Below are 22,155 nucleotides of genomic sequence, written 5' to 3'. Positions count from 1 at the left end.
AAATATTACAGAAAGCTAAGAGAAAAGTATTGGTAAAGAATTACTTTTAAAATAAATTGAATATAGCCTAAGTGAACCAAGTGTACACTGTTATGAAATCCACAGTAGCACCCAGTAATGTCCTAGGCCTTCATATTCACTCACTACTCACATACTGATTTATCCAGACCAACTTCCAGTCCTGCAAGCTCCATCTATGGTAAGTACTATATACAGGTATACTATTTTTAATCTTTCATACCATATTTTTCCTGTGTCTTTTCTATGTTTAGATATGTTTAGATACCTAAACACTTACCATTGCATTATAATGCCTACAGTATTCAGTACAGTAACACACTGTGCAGGTTTGTAGCCTAGGAACAATAGGCTATACCATATAGCCTAGGAGTGTAGCAGGATATATCATCTAGGTTTGTGTAAGAACACTCCATGATGTTTGCACATGGTTGAAATCACCTAAGGATGTGTTTCTCAGAACACATCCCTGTAGTTAAGTAATGCATGACTGTATATGCATATTTGTTTGTTCTAACTTCGGTGGAAAGAAGTACAGATACTTCTTATCTGTGATCCCAAGATATTTATCAACTTGGCCAAAACTGAGACAAGTATCCCTTTTTAATATCTTATTAAAATAACTTAATCTAACTGGGTTTTCTGCCAGGTTTTGATTGAATTAGTTTTAACTTACCCTGCAACTTGCTTAAAAATCCAAACTTCTTTCAGGACATGTGGTGTGTGTTGGGGGGAAAGGAGGAAGCATGTTTAGTAACTTTTATTATAAACATTCAATCATACTAGCAATATATGAAAATATTTTCTTCATGAAATATAAAGTTATATTTGAAAAGTATAGGGGTTGCCTCTGTTGTATATTCCTCCAAACATTTTCTATGCATTTGTATGCAAAAGTATAGTTTCTTGGGCAATATATAAATATAAACATATATGTATATATATAATATAGTTACATTTATGTTTGCATGTGTGTGTTTTAGAGTGGGTTTATTCCTATTTTCTTTATAAATGCTAGTAATTGGTGTATCCCACTTTTTAAATTGCTTTTCTTCTCCCTGCTGCATTGTATTTGATAATCTGGATGTAAATTAGTTATAATTTTGGAAACTTCCAATTATTCAGTATTAAATATTATTTTAGTATTGCAAAATTATTCTTATATATGTCTCTTTGTAAATATGCGTAAGTGCTTTTTCCAGTCTGTAGATACCTAGAAAAAGAATTCCTAGGCTTTCAGATCAGTGCATTTAAAATTTCAATGGGTATTGCCAATATATTCTTTATATATTGTACCAGTTGGTCCCATCTCCAGAAGTGTGTAAGAATCCCTTTCCTCCTGCAAACTGCCAATACTTTTTATTATGAATTTTTAAATTTTTTTACCAATATAAGTAAAAGAATGCATCTCTTTGCTGTTTTAAATTTCAGGACATTTATTCATTGTCAGCTTTGTTGCTTTAGAAATCCAAGTCAGGTTAGGTATTTTATCAGTCTACATTATGGGATGTGTAAAAGCAAAGATATGGCAGGGTATTGGATTTCAAGACAAGGTACAAGAGTAAAGGGAAAATATGAGAATGATCTAGAACTAGGTTATTCTAGAACTCAAGTCTAGCAACAGGCCATACCCTATCTACATGCAGACTGTGAAACCCTAGCAAAAAGCCTCTTGTTAAAACCGTGATGGGTAGGGAAATAACACCACCATAAAAGAACCATCTCTAATATGTCTTATGTAAAAGTTGACAAGTAAATGTACCTATACAAGGAATGGGAGAACAGACTAGACTTTGATTTCTCCTTTGAATAGAGATCCTTAATTTCCAATTCAAAACATGTTGTGCAGAGAGGTCATATTTTCCCACCGTAGTTTGCTGTGCATACTTTTTGCTTACTTTCTCTAAAATATTATATCTGTGACTCATGTCTCTTTATCAATTCTATAAAACTCTATAGTTTTCTGTTTCTATATGCTGGCTTCCCTGAAAAGTAGATTTTTATCTTTTTAAGTTTCTCTCCCCAAATTATATCACTAGAAATAAATTTATCAAAGTCATCAAATGCTGTTTATCTTGATCCAAGTAATCCACAGAAAAGTTACAATTAACTAAATTCAAAGTCACCACAAGTGACAAGGTGGACCACTACAAACTACAAAAGTCAAATCAAATGAATGCCCATCTTTGCCAGCCACTGGTGCAACAGCTATTAGTACAAGGCAAGGTTAAGCAATTGATACACATCATTACCATTAGTCAGATATAGTCTTTGACACCACATCCAACCTTTTGTACTTGTGCTAATAGGCTTGCATGTGGTAGAGTGAGTGGGAGGAAGAGCAAACACTTGTAAAAACAAAATAAATCCACATCTACCCTAAGACAGCCAAAAAGATGACTTATCTCTAAGGAGGTTATGTTGCCAAACTCTAAAGTTTGTCAGTCTAAGTCTAAAATCATAGGGTTGGGTCACAGAGAAGACAATTACAAAACTCTGGGCTTTTCAAGCTACTTGAGGTGCTCCTTGTGTCTATAAAGCCTAAAGACTTAGTTATTGAACCCTATGAGAGTCTTATATGGGAGTTTTTCCTGGCGATTCAAGCCATTTGTTAGCATTAGTACTCTGTCAACAAATAATTATAAAGTTTTCTTCCTTGACTAACCTACAAAAATAATGATTGGAAGCCAATGAGAGTAAAAAGATAGATAGCATCTCTACCCACATTTGAAAATTCAGAAATGCTTTATTCCCTGTGAGTCACCCTTAGGTAGCAAGTTACAGTGAAGTTTCAGAGTATTTACTAAGTGTGAAAACCTCCAAGGTTCTGGCAGTATGTTGACTGACAATCTTGGTTTTTAGTGCTTGAGTTTTCCTTTTTGAAAAAAAATTTATCTGGGAGGTACTTCAATAGGAATATTAAAAGAGGCTGTTTTATAGATATCCTCCTTAATCAGCAAGGCATATTGAAAATAAGTACCCTCAGCTGATCCCTTTAACCACAGAAGCAAAAAGAATTAAAACTGTATTTGCTTGAGGAGAGAGACCAGGGAAACAAAACTAAAATGACATTCGGAGAGGGGAGAAGAGAGAAAATAGCTGCATGATTTTTCATCTAGGACAAGTACTGTCTCATGAGATATATACACAAATCAAATTTTACTGTAACTATGCCATGAAGAAATGGCTGTAATTGGAAAGAGAAAATCCAAAAAGAAACAAAAGAGAGAAGAGAGAGTTTATAATGTTTAGAAGTGATAGCATTAACAGGAAAGAAGTTGTAAGAAAATAATAAGAAAATAGATTAATGAACAAAGAGAATTCAATTTGTCAAACATTTATCAGGCACCTCTTAAAGCAAAGAAATGGACAAAATGCCAAGTTCTAAAATTAATAAGATCAATTTTCTTATAACAGTTGCCTTTTATTGAGAACCTACTATATATCACAACCTTACACACATTTTATTACATTTTTCAACATTTTTGTCAGGTTGGTATATTACTATTTCTGTTAGGTTAGGTGTATTACTATTTTTATTTTATTAAAAAGAAAAGTGCAATGCTACAGTAACCAAAACAGCATGGTACTGGTACCAAAACAGAGATACAGACCAATGGAACAGAACAGAGCCCTCAGAAATAATGCTGCATATCTAAAACCATCTGATCTTTGACAAACCTGACAAAAACAAGCAATGGGGAAATGATTCCCTATTTAATAAATGGTGCTGGGAAAACTGGCTAGCCATGTGTAGAAAGCTGAAAATGGATCCCTGCCTTACACCTTATACAAAAATTAATTCAAGATGGATTCAAGACTTAAATGTTAGACCTAAAACCATAAAAACCCTAGAAGAAAACCTAGGCAATATCATTCAGGACATAGGCATGGGCAAGGACTTCATGTCTAAAACACCAAAAGCAATGGCAACAAAAGCCAAAACTGACAAATGGGATCTAATTAAACTAAAGAGCTTCTGCACAGCAAAAGAAACTACCATCAGAGTGAACAGGCAGCCTACAAAATTGGGGAAAATTTTTGCAACCTACTCATCTGACAAAGGGCTAATATCCAGAATGTACAATGAACTCAAACAAATTTACAAGAAAAAAAAAACAACCCCATCAAAAAGTGGGTGAAGGATATGAACAGACACTTCTCAAAAGAAGACATTTATGCAGCCAAAGACATATGAAAAAATGCTCATCATCACTGGCCATCAGAGAAATGCAAATCAAAACCACAATGAGATACCATCTCACACCAGTTAAAATGGCGATCATTCAAAAGTCAGGAAACAACAGGTGCTGGAGAGGATGTGGAGAAATAGGAACACTTTTACACTGTTGGTGGGACTGTAAACTAGTTCAACCATTGTGGAAGTCGGTGTGGCGATTCCTCAGGGATCTAGAACTAGAAATACCATTTGACCCAGCCATCCCATTACTGGGTATATACTCAAAGGATTATAAATCATGCTGCTATAAAGACACATGCATACGTATGTTTATTGTGGTACTATTCACAATAGCAAAGACTTGGAACCAACCCAAATGTCCAACAACAATAGACTGGATTAAGAAAATGTGGCACATATACACCATGGAATACTATGCAGCCATAAAAAATGATGAGTTCATGTCCTTTGTAGGGACATGGATGAAACTGGAAACCACCATTCTCAGCAAACTATCGCAAGGACAAAAAACCAAACACCGCATGTTCTCGCTCAGAGGTGGGAACTGAACAATGAGAACACATGGACACAGGAAGGGGAACATCACACTCTGGGGACTGTTTTGGGGTGGGGGTGGGGGGAGGGATAGCATTAGGAGATATACCTAATGCTAAATGACGAGTTAGTGGGTGCAGCACACCAACATGGCACATTTATACATATGTAACAAACCTGCATATTGTGCACATGTACCCTAAAACTTAAAGTATAATAATAATAAAATAAAATAAAAAAATTAAAAAAAGGAAAACTGAAGATCAGTATTTAAATGACTGTCCCAAGAACAGATCAGTCATGAAGAGTACAGGTGGCATTCACATCCAGATTTATTTAATTCCAAAATTCATTTTCTTCTTATTACAAACTTCTCGAAGTCAGGCACCAGGCAATTTACAAATAATACAAGAAGTGATCATGAGGATAGCTGAGAAGGAACTAAGAAAAATGAGAATGCGAGAGTGTTATAATTTGGATGGTTGGTGCATTCAAAATCTCTTCTTGAATTTTGATCCCCATTGTTGGAGGTGAGGCCTAATGGGGAGGTGTTTGGGTCATAGGGCAGATCGTTCATGAATAGATTAATGCCCTGCCTTTTTGTGGTGGGGGAGGTGAGTGAGTTCTCATTCTATTAGTTAAAAAGAGCTTGGCACCTCCCCCACCCCCTCTTGCTTCCTCTCTCACCATGCAATCACTGCGCACGTGATTCCCTTCACCTTTCTCCATGTGTGGAAGCAACCTGAGGCCCTCACCATGCTTCTTGTACAGCCTTCAGCATCATGAGCCAAATAAGCCTTTTTCTTTATAAATTACCCGGCCTCAGGTATTCCTTTACAGCAACACAAACAGACTAAGGCAGCATGGGAACTCCAGTGTAGTAGTCCAAGTTCTCTAAGGGAGCAGAACCAATAGGATATATGAACATACAAAGGAAGTTTCATAGAGAGAATTGGCTCACACAATTACACAGCAAAGTCCCAAGACAGGCCAACTGCAAGATGGGGAAAGACAGAGGTAGTAGGGGCTCAGTCCAAGTCAAAAAGCTTCAAAACCAGGGAAGATGACAGTATAAACTTCAGTCTGCAGCTGAAGATCTGAGAAGGAGGCCACTGGTACAAGTTCTAGAGTCCAAAGGCCAAAGAACCTGGAGCCTGATGTCCAAGGGCAGAAAGAGAGGAAGCAAGTGTCCAACACGGGAAGAAAGAGAACTGGAAGATTCAGCAAGCAAGTTTATCCCCGCTTCTTCCATCTGCACTGTTCTAGCTGTGCTGGCAGGCAACTGGATGGTGCCCACCTACATTGAGAGTGGGTTTTCCTCTCCTAGTTCACTGACTCAGATGTCAATCCCCTCTGGATATACCCTCACAGTTATATCGAGAAAGAATACTTTACCAGCCATCTAGGCATCTCTCAGCCCAATCAAGTTGATATCTAGTACTAACCATCACAACCCATGTTCAGGTATATGGCATTTCAGTCCTTTCCTAGTCTTATTGAGACACAGACAGGAATTGATGGTTATAATGATAATCCCAAACCATAAAAAAGCTGTTTTGATTTATATTCTCTACTATCTAAGGAATATAAAATACATTTTAGAACGTCTTATATAATTTCTTCAATTTCCTTCCATCGCACCTCAAACATTTAGGTTTGTGCCCTTACTCTTTTCTACAGTATCAAAGGAAAGAGTTTCTTCCTAATGTCTTCTCTCATTAAATATTTGAGTCCATGACAGGAAATATGCTGAACTTTAGAGAGAAAATAAGAAGACAGACAGGATCCCTGCCCTGTCCATTTGGACTCACATTCTGTAAGAGGGCATAGTGAACAAAGAAATACATAATATTTTATCAGTTGGGATTTCTGCTAAGAAAAAAAGAAACAAAGATCTGTGATAGAGAATGTGATGGAGAGCAAATTTAGTTCAGGAAATTATTTTGTTTAGGATTAATTCTCCTAGCATCAATTTCTGTGTTAGTGTTTCTAGTTGCCGACAAAATCTCTCTAAATAGTTTAAGAAGAAAAATAATACATTACATTAATTACGTACTTTGCAGAATATCTTAGTGAGCCAAGGAGCCAATGTTTGTGGGCCTGCGGGAGAAATAACACACAAGCCACGTCATACCATGATTTTGCCAATGATCCTAATATGCGACCAATGAAAACAGACACCATAGTTCATAAAAATGATTTTGCCCCATCATTACTAATCCCAGAAATAAAAACATATTGGTCTGATGGGCTTCCCTTTATGGGTAATCTGACTTTTCTCTGGCTGCCCTTAACATTTTTTCCTTCATTTCAACCTTGGTGAATCTGATGATTATGTGTCTTGGGGTTGCTCTTCTCGAGGAGTATCTTTGTGGTGTTCTCTGTATTTCCTGAATTTGAATGTTAGCCTCTCCTGCAGAAACCTTACAAGCCAGAAGGGAATGGGGGCCAATATTCAACATTCTTAAAGAAAAGAATTTTCAACCCAGAATTTCATATCCAGCCAAACTAAGCTTCATAAGCAAAGGAGAAATAAAATCCATTACAGACAAGCAAATGCTGAGAGATATTGGCACCACCAGGCCTGCCTTACAAGGGCACCTTAAGGAAGCACTAAACATGGAAAGGAATAACCAGTATCAGCCACTGCAAAAACATACCAAATTGTAAAGAACATATACACTATATAGAAACTGCATCAACTAATGGGCAAAACAACCAGCTAGCATCATAATGACAGGATCAAATTCACACATAACAATATTAACCTTAAGTGTAAATGAACTAAATGCCCCAACTAAAAGACACAGACTGGCAAATTGGATAAAGAGTCAAGATCCATCAGTGTGCTGTATTCAGGAAACACATCTCACATGCGAAGACACACATAGGCTAAAAATAAAGGGATGGAGGAATATTTATCAAGCAAATGGAAAGCAAAAAGAGCAGGAGTTGCAATCCTAATCTCTGATAAAACAGACTTTAAACCAACAAAGATCAAAAAAGATAAAGAAGGGCATTGCATAATGGTAAAGGGATCAATGCAGCAAGAAGAGCTAACTATTCTAAATATATATGCACCCACTACAGGAGAACCCAGATTCATAAAGCAAGCTCTCAGAGACCTACAAAGAGACTTAGACTCCCACACAATAATAGTGGGAGACTTTAACACCCCACTGTTAATGTTAGACTGATCAACGAGACAGAAAATTAACTAGAATATTCAGGACTTGAACTCAGCTCTGGACCAAGTGGACTTAATAGACGTCTACAGAACTCTCCACCCCAAATCAAGAGAATATACATTCTTCTCAGCACCGCATCACACTTATTCTAAATTGACCATATATTTGGAAGTAAAACATTCCTCAGCAAATGCAAAAGAATGGAAATCATAGCAATGGGGAAAGGATTCCCTATTTAATAAATGGTGTTGGGAAAACTGGCTAGCCATAGGCAGAAAACTGAAACTGGATCCCTTCCTTACACCTTATACAAAAGCCAACTCAAGTTGGATCAAATACTTAAACATAAGACCTAGGACCATAAAAATCCTAGAAGAAAACCTGGGCAATACTATTCAGGACATAGGTGTGGGCAAAGACTTCATGACTGAAACACCAAAAGCAATTGCATCAAAAGCCAAAATTGACAAATGGGATTGAATTAAACTAAAGAGCTTCTGCACAGCAAAAGAAACTATCATCAGAGTGAACAGGCAACCTATAGAAGGGGAGAAAATTTTTGCAATCTATCCACATGACAAAGGGCTAATATCCAGAATCTACAAAGAACCTAAACAAATTAACAAGAAAAAAACAACCCCATCAAAAAGTGAGCAAAGGATATGAAAAGACACATCTCAGAAGAAGACATTTATGCAGCCAACAGACATATGAAAAAATGCTCATCATCACTGGTCATTAGAGTAATGGAAATCAAAACCACACTGAGATACAATCTCATGCCAGTTAGAATGGTGATCATTAAAAAGTCAGGAAACAACAGATGCTGGAGAGGACATGGAGAAATAGGAACGCTTTTACACTGTTCCTGGGAGTGTAAATTAGTTAAACCATTGTGGAAGACAGCTTGGTGATTATTCAAGGAACTAGAAGTAGAAATAGCATCTGACCCAGCAATCCCATTAGTAGGCATATACCTATGAGATTATAAATAATTCTACTATAAAGACACATGCGCACGTGTGTTTATTGCAGCACTATTCACAATAGCAAAGAGTTGGAACCAACCCAAATGTCCATCAATAACAGACTGGATAAAGAAAATGTGGCACATATACACCATGGAATAGTAGGCAGCCATAAAAAAGGATGAGTTCATGTCCTTTTCAGGGACAATTTTTTTTTTTAATTAAACCAACAAATTTCTTTTTTTTTTTTATCATACTTTAAGTTTTAGGGTACATGTGCACATTGTGCAGGTTAGTTACATATGTACACATGTGCCATGCTGGTGCACTGCACCCACTAACTCGTCATCTAGCATTAGGTATATCTCCCAATGTTATCCCTCCCCCCTCCCCCCGCCCCACAACAGTCCCCAGATTTTGATATTCCCGTTCCTGTGTCCATGTGATCTCATTGTTCAATTCCCACCTATGAGTGAGAATATGCAGTGTTTGGTTTTTTGTTCTTGCGATAGTTTACTGAGAATGATGATTTCCAATTTCATCCATGTCCCTACAAAGGACATGAACTCATCATTTTTTATGGCTGCATAGTATTCCATGGTGTATATGTGCCACATTTTCTTAATCCAGTCTATTGTTGTTGGACATTTGGGTTGGTTCCAAGTCTTTGCTATTGTGAATAATGCCACAATAAACATACGTGTGCGTGTGTCTTTATAGCAGCATGATTTATAGTCCTTTGGGTATATACCCAGTAATGGGATGGCTAGGTCAAATGGTATTTCCAGTTCTAGATCCCTGAGGAATCGCCATACTGACTTCCACAATGGTTGAACTAGTTTACAGTCCCACCAACAGTGTAAAAGTGTTCCTATTTCTCCACATCCTCTCCAGCACCTGTTGTTTCCTGACTTTTGAATGATCACCATTCTAACTGGTGTGAGATGGTATCTCATTGTGGTTTTGATTTGCATTCCTCTGATGGCCAGTGATGATGAGCATTTTTTCATGTGTTTTTTGGCTGCATAAATGTCTTCTTTTGAGAAGTGTGTGTTTATGTCCATCGCCCACTTTTTGATGGGGTTGTTTGTTTTTTTCTTGTAAATTTGTTTGAGTTCATTGTAGATTCTGGATATTAGCCCTTTGTCAGATGAGTAGGTTGCAAAAATTTTCTCCCATGTTGTAGGTTGCCTGTTCACTCTAATGGTAGTTTCTTTTGCTGTGCAGAAGCTCTTTAGTTTCATTAGATCCCATTTGTCAATTTTGTCTTTTGTTGCCATTGCTTTTGGTGTTTTAGACATGAAGTCCTTGCCCATGCCTATGTCCTGAATGGTAATGCCTAGGTTTTCTTCTAGGGTTTTTATGGTTTTAGGTCTAATGTTTAAGTCTTCAATCCATCTTGAATTGATTTTTGTATAAGGTGTAAGGAAGGGATCCAATTTCAGCTTTCTACATATGGCTAGCCAGTTTTCCCAGCACCATTTATTAAATAGGGAATCCTTTCCCCATTGCTTGTTTTTCTCAGGTTTGTCAAAGATCAGATAGTTGTAGATATGCGGCATTATTTATGAGGGCTCTGTTCTGTTCCATTGATCTATATCTCTGTTTTGGTACCAGTACCATGCTGTTTTGGTTACTGTAACCTTGTAGTATAGTTGGAAGTCAGGTAGTGTGATGCTTCCAGCTTTATTCTTTTGGCTTAGGATTGACTTGGTGATGCGGGCTCTTTTTTAGTTCCATATGAACTTTAAAGTAGTTTTTTCCAATTCTGTGAAGAAAGTCATTGGTAGCTTGATGGGGATGGCATTGAATCTGTAAATTACCTTGGGCAGTATGGCCATTTTCACGATATTGATTCTTCCTACCTATGAGCATGGAATGTTCTTCCATTTGTTTATATCCTCTTTTATTTCCTTGAGCAGTGGTTTGTAGTTCTCCTTGAAGAGGTCCTTCACATCCCTTGTAAGTTGGATTCCTAGGTATTTTATTCTCTTTGAAGCAATTGTGAATGGGAGTTCACTCATGATTTGGCTCTCTGTTTGTCTGTTGTTGGTGTATAAGAATGCTTGTGATTTTTGTACATTGATTTTGTATCCTGAGACTTTGCTGAAGTTGCTTATCAGCTTAAGGAGATTTGGGGCTGAGACAATGGGGTTTTCTAGATATACAATCATGTTGTCTGCAAACAGGGACAATTTGATTTCCTCTTTTCCTAATTGAATACCCTTTATTTCCTTCTCCTGCCTAATTGCCCTGGCCAGAACTTCCAACACTATGTTGAATAGGAGTGGTGAGAGAGGGCATCCCTGTCTTGTGCCCGTTTTCCAAGGGAATGCTTCCGGTTTTTGCCCATTTAGTATGATATTGGCTGTGGGATTGTCATAGATAGCTCTTATTATTTTGAAATACGTCCCATCAATACCTAATTTATTGAGAGTTTTTAGCATGAAGGGTTGTTGAATTTTGTCAAAGGCTTTTTCTGCATCTATTGAGATAATCATGTGGTTTTTTCTTTGGCTCTGTTTATATGCTGGATTACATTTATTGATTTGCATATGTTGAACCAGCCTTGCATCCCAGGGATGAAGCCCACTTGATCATGGTGGATAAGCTTTTTGATGTGCTGCTGGATTTGTTTTGCCAGTACTTTATTGAGGATTTTTGCATCAATGTTCATCAAGGATATTGGTCTAAAATTCTCTTTTATGGTTGTGTCTCTGCCCAGCTTTGGTATCAGAATGATGCTGGCCTCATAAAATGAGTTAGGGAGGATTCCCTCTTTTTCTATTGATTGGAATAGTTTCAGAAGGAATGGTACCAGTTCCTCCTTTTACCTCTGGTAGAATTCGGCTGTGAATCCATCTGGTCCTGGACTCTTTTTCGTTGGTAAGCTATTGATTATTGCCACAATTTCAGATCCTGTTATTGGTCTATTCAGAGATTCAACTTCTTCCTGGTTTAGTCTTGGGAGAGTGTATGTGTCAAGGAATTTATCCATTTCATCTAGATTTTCTAGTTTATTTGCATAGAGGTGTTTGTAGTATTCTCTGATGGTAGTTTGTATTTCTGTGGGATCGGTGGTAATATCCCCTTTATCATTTTTTATTGCATCTGTTTGATTCTTCTCTCTTTTTTTCTTTATTATTCTTGCTAGCGGTCTATCAATTTTGTTGATCCTTTCAAAAAACCAGCTCCTGGATTCATTAATTTTTTGAAGGGTCTTTTGTGTCTCTATTTCCTTCAGTTCTGCTCGGATTTTAGTTATTTCTTGTCTTCTGCTAGCTTTTGAATGTGTTTGCTCTTGCTTTTCTAGTTCTTTTAATTGTGATGTTAGGGTGTGAATTTTGGATCTTTCCTGCTTTCTCTTATGGGCATGTAGTGCTATAAATTTCCCTCTACACACTGCTTTGAATGCGTCCCAGAGATTCTGGTATGTTGTGTCTTTGTTCTCATTGGTTTCAAAGAACATCTTTATTTCTGCCTTCATTTCGTTATGTACCCAGTAGTCATTCAGGAGCAGGTTCTTCAGTCTCCATGTAGTTGAGCGATTTTGGGTGAGATTCTTAATCCTGAGTTCTAGTTCGATTGCACTGTGGTCTGAGAGATAGTTTGTTATAATTTCTGTTCTTTTACATTTGCTGAGGAGAGCTTTACTTCCAAGTATGTGGTCAATTTTGGAATAGGTGTGGTGTGGTGCTGAAAAAAATGTATATTCTGTTGATTTGGGGTGGAGAGTTCTGTAGATGTCTATTAGGTCTGCTTGGTGCAGAGCTGAGTTCAATTCCTGGGTATCCTTATTGACTCTCTGTCTCGTTGATCTGTCTAATGTTGACAGTGGGGTGTTAAAGTCTCCCATTATTAATGTGTGGGAGTCTAAGTCTCTTTGTAGGTTACTCAGGACTTGCTTTATGAATCTTGGTGCTCCTGTATTGGGTACATATATATTTAGGATAGTTAGCTCTTCTTGTTGAATTGATCCCTTTACCATTATGTAATGGCCTTCTTTGTCTCTTTTGATCTTTGTTGGTTTAAAGTCTGTTTTATCAGAGACTAGGATTGCAACCCCTGCCTTTTTTTGTTTTCCATTTGCTTGGTAGATCTTCCTCCATCCTTTTATTTTGAGCCTATGTGTGTCTCTGCACGTGAGATGGGTTTCCTGAACACAGCACACTGATGGGTCTTGACTCTTTATCCAATTTGCCAGTCTGTGTCTTTTAATTGGAGCATTTAGTCCATTTACATTTAAAGTTAATATTGTTATGTGTGAATTTGGTCCTGTCATTATGTTAGCTGGTTATTTTCCTCGTTAGTTGATGCAGTTTCTTCGTAATCTCGATGGTCTTTACATTCTAGTTTGCCTTAATATTATATGTATGTAGAAATTTCAGTGGAGCATGTGGAATGCACTCTTTTGAATTATAGCCTGACTTATATTGTGTTAATGGACTGGATTGTGTTCCCCCTTAAATTCATATATTGAAGCTCTAACCCCAGTACCTTAGAATGTGTCTGTCCTTGGTGATAGGACCTCTAAAGAGGAAATTAAGTTAAAAGAAGGCCATTGGGATGGGCCCTAGTGCAATCTGACTGATATCCTTGTCAGAGGAGATTGGGACAGACAGAGACACCAGTGAAGTGCATGCACAGACAGAAGGCCATATGAGGAGGCAGCAAGAAGGCAGCTATCCCTTCTGCAAGCCAAAAGAGAGAGGTTTCAAAAGAAACCAACCCTGCTGACACCTTGATCTCAGACTTCTAGCCTCCAGAACTGAGAGGAAATACATTTCTACTGTTTAAGACAGTCAGTCTATAATGCATTATTATGGCAGCCCAACAAAACCCTAATGCACATTATTATTCATATAGATAAATGTAGCTATAGAGACATAAAGATCGATAGAGAGATTGATACAAACACATATGTAGTGAGAAGATAAGCTCCCTGAAGACAGGGGTTTTGTCTGTTTTGTTTAGTGATATCTGTTAGTCATCTGGAACAGTTATTGACACAGGGTTGGTGCTCAATAAATATTTCTCATTGAATTGGTTAATTCTGTTGGACTTCGTTATATAATGCTTTAAAGATTTTTCTTGACACATCATTATCTTCAGAAGCTGTGTTCAGATAAAGTGAACAGATGAGTTGATGATCTCCTTCCTCTTGATCACTGATGAGATCTAGTCTGGTTACCTTTCAATTTCTTAATTTCCAGACAGGTTATTGAGATGCAGTGGAAATATTAAGGTGTTCCCATCTGCATATCTCTAAAGGAGGCATGGGAGGGCATCAGCTTATTACCTGAAGGTACCCAAAGCAGGCCTAATAGCTCTGGAGGGATGGAACAAATATGGATTGAGCCTTTGCGTAATAGCTAACATATTATATCTCAAATCATTTCAATGACAAATATTTTCTCTTTCCCTAAATGTCTGTTTATTTACTTTCTTTTCCTTTTATAACTGAGACATTTGTACTTTTATATAACAGAAATCACACCATATGGAGAACATTCTCACTTTTTTATAGCTGTATAGAACTCATATGGACATACTATGGTATATTCAATCATACTTCTTTGCAAAAGCACTTTTGTGGTTTTCAATATTTTACAATCACAAACAAAACTGAAATAAATAATCATGGAAATACATATTTTAATCTTGTTCAAGGTGTATCTTTAAGGTAAATTACAACATAAGAGATTGCTTGGTCAATAGTAATTGTGGATTTATTTTTTGTTAGACGTTGCTAAATTCTCCCCCAAAAGAGTTTTATTAGTTGTATTTCTACCAGTAATGCATGAGACTGTCTATTTCTCCATTACCTAGCCAAAAGATGTTGTCACACTTTTACATTTTATTTAATCTCGTATTTGAGAAATGGTATCAGTGTAGTTTTAATTTACATATCTAATTATGAGTGAGGTTGACAACTTTATTCTATACTTATAGGCCATTTTTATATATTTTAAATAAATTTTCTGTGCTATATCTTTTGTACATTTTCCTATGAAATTCTTTTTTTAACTTTCTTCCATCCATTTTTAAGTTTTTTACATATTAGGAATAATAGCTCTTTACTATGTTGCAAATAGCTTCTTCTAGTGTCAGTTGTATTTTGAATATGTTTATAGGTTTTTTGACATTTAGATTTTTCAAATGTTATATAGCCACATTTATTAATTTTATATTTTATGGTCTCTAGATTTCCAATCACAGTTAGAATACATTTCTCACATGAGGGTTAAAGAAATTCACCTGCATTTTCTTTTAGTACTTATGCTGTTTATTTTTCCCTTTTCCTTTCTTGTTTTTTTTCACATGTAGTTTCTTGATTCATTTAGAGTTTATTCTTGAATATAGTCTGAGGTATATATTTAATTTTGCTTTCTGTTTATTTTGTTATAATTTTTCTTTTTTAAAGCTTAGAATTGAATTAATTTATTTTAAATATTTTATTTTATTGATAAAATTTTCTAGTACTATGAGTTTTTCTTTGATCATGCTTTAAAGGTATTCCATAGATTGTAATATGTAGCCTTATTATCAATATTTCCAGTTTTTATATTTTCTGTACCCAAGAGCTATTTAGTAAAGATATTTATCAATTTTTAGGGAAAAGGACATTTTTAAAAATTTTGTTAATCATTTCTAGTTTTTTTTTTAATTAATGGTAGTTAGAGAATAATTCTTATATTTCTACTTAACGGAACTTACTGATACTGACTTTGTAACCTAACATATGATCAACATTTGTGAGCATTCTGTTAATACAAGGTATTTCAATGATATGCTATTAAGATATAACATTTGATCTATATTCATGAAGTCTAAATGATTGTTCATGTTGTTTAGTTCTTTAATATCAACACTTATTTTTATCTATTTTATCTGTCCTCCTGAGAATAGCATATTAAAATATTCTATCATTGGCTTCCATCTGCTTCCTTACACCCTGAGTACTTTTGCTTCATAAGTGGTTGCTGTGTTATTTGGTGCATGGATATTCACAGGTATCATATCCTTTTCATAAATTGTGATTCAATATTTAAATGAACTCTTCTATCTATGAGTTTATACTGGTATATGTAAACAATTGAATAAACTGCAGAAAAGGGAAAGTTGTTTCTTACAATTTTCCAACTAGTAAATTTAAAAGATAGGCATAGAGATTCAACATTGGGCTAACACCACAGTAATAATTTTTTCAGGCAAGATCCACGAAGGGATACTAAAGTTAGTGGGTAAAATTTGAAGATAAATAGAATTTGCAGCTTCAAATTATCTCTTTTAAGATATTTATATTAACTACAAAGGAAAAGACAGTAACTTTACAGAGAAGAAACTCAACAGACACCAGCTTACCTGAGTATTCAAGGTTATAAGACGTAGCAACATATGAACAAGGTCATAAGACGTAGCAACATATGAATCCCTTGATGAGAAAAAAAAACACAATACTATTTCTGTGGCAATTTTGCAAAAAACACACAATCTCATTTCAAGCATAGGAAAACATTAGACAAATCCAAATTGAAGGGTAAACTGTGAAATAACTGATTAGTACTCTTCAAATTCTCAAGATTATGAAAGACAAAGATAGACTGTGGAACTTTGACTATTAAATGTAATGTGAGATCCTAGATAGAGTCCTGGAACAGAAAAAGGACACCAAAAAAGGTGAGAAAAGGTGAAATTTAAACAAAGTTTCTGGTTAATAATTCTAGTGTTAATTTTCTGTTCTTGTTTATTTTACTATGATTATATATGCTATTTAACATTAAAGAAAATGAGTTTAGAGATTAAAAAGTTTTTTAAATTAAGAGACTTCGTTTTTTAGAGCAGTTTTAAATTTACAGAAAAATTGAGCAGGTAGTACTGCCCTGCTGCCTGCCACAATTTCCTCTATTTTGCATTTATATGATACATTTGCTACAATTAGTGAACTGGTATTAATGTATTATTATTAACTGAAGTCTGTACTGTACATTAACTTTTACTGTTTGCCTTATGCATTCTATGGGTTTCAATAAATGTATAATGTCATATATCCACCATTATAGTATTATACAGAATATTTTCACTGCCCTAAAAATCCACTATGTTTTACCTATCCATCCCTTTCTCTCTTCCTTACTTTTGAACCCATGGCAACTATTGATCATTTTACTGTCTCTACACTTTTGCCTTTTCTAGGATATCATATAGTTGCAATCATATGGCGTATTACCTTTCAGACTGACTTTTTTCTTTTAGTATGTACATTTAAGATTCTTCCATGTCTTTTGTGACAACAATTTATTTTTCATCACTGAATAGTATCCTATTGCACATATGTACCATAGTTTATTTATCCATTCAAGTTTTGGCAGTTATGAATAAAGCTGCTACACATGCTCATGTGCAGGCTTTTGTGTGGACATGTTTTGTACTCGGGTAAATATTTAGAAGCATGATTGCTTAATTGTGTGATAAGACATGTTGAGTTTTGAAAGAAACTGTTAAACTGTCTTCTAAAATGGCTGTACCATTTACATTCCCACTAGTAATGAGTGAGAGTTTCTATTGCTCCACAACCTTAATAGCATTTGGTGTTGTCAGTGTTTAGGATTTTAGCCATTCTGCTAGGTATGTAGTGTCATTTCACTGTTATTTTAATTTGCAATTTTTAATCATGTGTAATGTTGAACATCTTCTCCTGTGCTTATTTGTCATCTGTGTGTCTTCTTTGTTGAGATGTCTGGGTGTCTGTATGCTCATATCTTTTGCGCACTGTTTATTTTCTTGTTATTGAGTCTTAGAAGTTTTTTTGTATATTTTAGATACATGACCTTAATCAGATTTATGTTTGGCAAATATTTTCTCCCAGTCTGTGGCTCATCACCTTACATTTTGAAAGTGAGTATTTTTAATAGAGATCAGAGATCGGAAGAATTACCAAATGTTGCCTTATTTGGCTATACTGTGTACATAGATGTATGTCACTATAAATATTCCAGTTTTATTTTAAGTGGGGTCAGATATTTTTACAGATTCATCATAAATAGAGCCTTTTTGTTGTACTGGGAAAGAACCTAACCTTCAGGATCTAATTAAAGAAAATGCTACCATCAAAAATAAGCAATAGATATAGTTTTCTATTTACCTTCTCTTTGGTTTATTAAAGGTTGAGAATGATGTCAGTGTTGTGGATTTTTCTGTAGCAATTATGGCAAACTTTGTAAATGAGAATGAACCTCTTTCATTATTCAATGCGCGAGCATACCGAGTTTATCCTTTCCCCAAGATCCAGGCCATACATCTTTCTTTTCTGTCTGGCTCAGAACTAATTCAGCTAGCCCAAAGAAGTCATGTGCTCACCAGTTGCATCACATCATAAGCCCTTTTAAAAAAATGAAATGCAGCTGGGCCCTATGTTTCCATTGTTGGATGCAGAAATCTTGTGACTAAACCAGTAATTAAAGAAGGCATTATTTCAAACACCTATTTTCCCTGGGCACTGTGTGTTAGAGGGAGACATGGAAAGTTTCCCTTTATCAACAGGTTAGATCAGATGAATTAGATTTTACAACAGCCAAAAACAGTTTGCTTGACACACTTTATACATTTGTTTTAAAATAGTTTCAATCAGATTCCAGTAAAATCTGATTTGGGGGCAGAGAGATTCTCTGAATAGTCTTACAAATGTAGGTTTATTTTGAGGCTGTCAGCCATCCCTCGAGACAGATCCCTGGATGGTTCCTAGCCTCAGGTTAAATTTCAGGCTGACAATTCTAGGAGTTCTGAACTCATTTTATAATTATGAGAATGTGATTATCAAAAGGACCTCTTCTACATTGTAAAATTATAATCTACTCTTAAGCTACTTGCTTATAGTAAGTAAACTCAATTTGTACTTTTGAATATTTATATGTACCAAGAAATGTCCTAAATGCTGGAGTGAGATGGGGTGGTAAATTGTTGTTATAATATTGTTATATTTTTAAGTTATATATATCATTAAGTTATATTTACATGTAATAATATATAAAATAAGAATAATAATGTCTACCTCATGGGGTCCCAGTGAGGATTAAATGACATAATACTTATAATATTTGTAAAGCATTTAGTACAGTGTTTGGCACACATCTGACATTCCATAAAATTTAGCCATCATTATGTTGGAGATTACAGTCTTGTTGAAACAATAATAAACATAGTTGTTAAATAAGAAATCCATGATACTTGCCAACAGATGTGATCAATAAGACTTCGAAGAAGAAAATATTGATGTGAATAGAAGTAGCTTGGGAAAGCTTGGCTAAAAGCCCTTTGTGCATGTGATGGTGTCTTATTCATAGCTCCCTCCTGCTATTTCATCAGAGTGTTTAGAATATAAAAAGTGCTCAAAAAACATTTGCTGTTTGAGCGACTTAAGATTTGAGTTGCGAACCCCAAAGATGGGTAGGACTTGTACAGGTAAGATGAGCAGATACATTCCGGGTAGGAGCAGAATTTTGACAAAGATGTAAAGGTAGGAAAGGAGTGGTGTAAGTACTGAGGTAGCAGCACCAGCCACTGCTTATGTAGGGCAGCAGTGAGAGTAGTCAGAGAAAGGCTGGGAAGAGACAGCAAGACTTGAGGAAAGCATAAGAACCTGGAGGGATATTACGAACTTAACAACTATTTTATGGGCATTGGGTGGTCACTGAAAGTAACTGAGCAGGGAAGCAATGTTAACGAAATGATAATTAAAAAGAATAATATTATTGTAGTGTAGAATCATTAAAAGGTAAGGCTGTAGGGAAGACCTATTACTTACATGTGAGATAATAACAACTTATGGTAGAAAGGAGATTGGAAAGGTGAACATTTTCAGTATTGCAGGTTTTTAAAAGACACTCTCATGTAACCTTCAGTGAAGAAGGCTTTATCCTCATTTTATAGATGAGAAAACTGAGTATCAGAGCTCTCATTAGTGTGGCATGTAACTAGAATTCGAAGCCAGGTTTTCCAGGCTCCGAAGGCATGGTCTGCTTTTATAATAGGACTTAGATAATTGACTATGAAAGATCTAGGGAGAAACTGAAGATGATTTTAAATTTTGATTGTATATGACTGGAAAATTATAACACTGTGGGAAAGGAAGAACCAGTTTATGAGAAAAATAATAAATTTAGCTTTTAATACATTGAATTTGAGGCAGCAGTGGGGAACACAGTACCAATGCAAATGAAATAGGGATATGGGTCTGGAGCTTAGAGGTGAGATCAAGACTGAAGATAAATATTGGGGAGCCAATTGAAGTAGTACATAGTGGGAAGACATGTTCTAGATACAAAATAATAAAGACTTATAACAGAGTTTGGAAAATGCTAAGGACAATTAAAAACTGAAGCCAGTGAGGAAGACAAAAGATAGAATGAAAACAGAAAACAAGTGAGATAAGGAAAGTATAAATAGTTTTTTGTTTGTTTTTTGAAATAGAGTTTATTAAGTATCAAGGAGTTCAGAGTTTCAGGTGTTTCTATGTATAGATATGTATAGATAGAAAGGAGAGACTCAGTGGTAAATAAAAGAGAAAAGGCAGGGTGATGTAATGGGGAAGACGACTAGTCTGGGAGTGGGAAGAACTGGGTTGCAGTAGCAGCTCTGTTATTCTGTGACCTTAGTAAAATCACCAAACATATTTAGGATTCAGTTTACACATTTATGAAATGAGAGGTTTAATGGGAGATGACTTCTAAAGGTCACTTGACACTTGAAAGTGTTGAAATCCTTAGCTAAAAGGGAACAAGTTTGAAAATACGTAGACAAGAATGAGTGCACAATTTTATGGTTCATTCATGTATTCCACATTTATTATGTCCATGTAATTTATTTTTCTATGTCTATGTATTGTATAGTGGAAGTGGGAGAGAAAACATGATCTCTAGTGTAAAATTTAGAGAGCTTGAGTGATCCTCACAAACTACAAGGTCCCTATATTACAAAGAATTGAGACAGGTTGTTACCAACTTGGAGAAGGGAAAGGAATGCAGAGGACTGTGGAAAGACCTACCAAAATCTCTCAGAAGCCTTCCATTGTTGGCTCCAGTAGAAATTAAGCTAAGAAGCAATTCATCAGTTAGTGAGAACATGGTGCCCCTAGCCCTTCTGTTGGATGTCCTTGTCTCGTTAACCACTTTGACTTAAAAATCTATTGTCTTTGATAATACAGCCACCCCTTTCTTTTCGTAATTTACACGGAAAATGCTTTTCTTTTTCTTTCAAACTCTTTGTGTCTTTATATCTAAAATAAGTCTCTTGTAGACATAGTACAGATATGTCATTTAAAAAAGTCAATTTTGCCACTCGCCTTTTATTTACATTTAAAGTAACTGCAGATGATAGACTTCTGCCATTTAGCTATTTGTTTTCTATCTTTATGCTTTTTACTTCTCAATTCCTATATCACTGTCTTTTTTGGTATTAACTGATTTGTTTGGTAGTAGAGCTTTTGTTTTGTTTTGTTTTGTTTTTGTGAGATAGTTTTGCTCTTGTTGTCCAGGCTGGAGTGCAATGGAGTGCAATCTTGGCTGACTGCAACCTCTGCCTCCTGGGTTCAAGTGATTGTCATGCCTCAGCCTTCCTAATAGTATACCATTTTGTTTTCCTTCTTCCCTTCTCTGTATGTTTTTAAAGTCATTTTCTTGGTGTTTACCTCAAGGGCTACAACATCTTAAACATGTAACAACAAGTTGAATATCAACTTAATTTCAGTAGTATACAAACACTCTGCTCCTATACATCTCCATCTCTCTCACTTTATATTGTTCTTGTCATAGATATATTTTTATATATTGTGTGACCATTAAAATATTCACTTTTATGTACTTGCCTTTTTAATTATACAGGAAAGAGTGGAGTTACAAACTAAAAGTACAGTGATACTGGCTTTTATACTTACCTATATAATTACATTTACCTGTGTTATTTCTTTATATGACTTCAAGTTACTATCTATTGTCTTTTCTTTGCAGCCTGATGTACTCCCTTTATTTGTCGTAAGAAAGTTCTACTAATAACAAACTTCATTAGGTTTTGTTTATCTGGGAATGTCTTAATTTCGCCTTCATTCTTGAAGGGTAGTTTTGCTAGATATAACATTATTTAACCTTTTAAAGAAATTACTTATTTCCAGCATTATAAATACATCGTTTTACTCCCTTCCAGCAAGTTATGTCTGTTCTATTCCTTCTAGAACCAAGGGTCAGGTCCCACA

This window comes from Pan paniscus, chromosome 4, assembly GCF_029289425.2.
Source record: "Pan paniscus chromosome 4, NHGRI_mPanPan1-v2.0_pri, whole genome shotgun sequence".
NCBI lineage: Eukaryota > Metazoa > Chordata > Mammalia > Primates > Hominidae > Pan > Pan paniscus.
Note: the sequence above shows the minus strand (reverse complement) of the source record.